A 555-nucleotide genomic window follows, 5' to 3' on the forward strand; every position below is an offset into this window, starting at 1 on the left:
TTTCAAACTTTGTTTCCGGAGGGAAAGTCAAAATTATGAGATTTAGGAAGTTGACAGTCTGAGTAATTAAACATTTAGTTAATTTTGCAGATGTGAAACCGCTTACAAAACAACAACAGCAACTTGTATGAAAGCGTGACAGGAACACAGAAGAAAATCAAAGCAATGGTTATACATAGGATTGCGTGAAACAGCACTAATTCTTTTAAGACAAAAAAAACATTTTTCAATTTCCTTCTCGCGCATCAGTACTGGTTGTGCAAAAGGAGGGAATCGCGCCAACGTATCTGTGATATTATTGACCTTTGACCTTCGAGGATCAAGGGTGTGACGTATGCATTAAAAGTGACATGAGGAGTGAAGGAAATAAACGTAGATATAAGGAAATTGTGAATGAAAAGAGAGAAGTAAGTTGAAAGTAAAAATGTATATGGATTCGAAGTAATTATTAAATAAGGAAGAAAATAGCAGTGATGTGGAAATAACTAAAGAATGACATTAAAGTAATGAGTAACAGCACAGAGAACAGAAGGCGAAAGAATGATCATAAACCGG

At 35.0% G+C, this 555-nt stretch overlaps 1 protein-coding gene across 1 annotated transcript in view; it reads left to right on the forward strand.

Moving 5' to 3' along the window:
* LOC119594579 (nephrin-like) overlaps window positions 1-555 on the forward strand; it is a gene marked incomplete at its 3' end in the record, with an annotated part of 109,909 nt that overhangs the window by 1,270 nt on the left and 108,084 nt on the right. Inside the window, 1 exon segment of the mRNA XM_037943616.1 lies at window positions 91-502.

This window comes from Penaeus monodon, chromosome 34, assembly GCF_015228065.2.
Source record: "Penaeus monodon isolate SGIC_2016 chromosome 34, NSTDA_Pmon_1, whole genome shotgun sequence".
Classification (NCBI taxonomy): Eukaryota; Metazoa; Arthropoda; class Malacostraca; order Decapoda; family Penaeidae; genus Penaeus; species Penaeus monodon.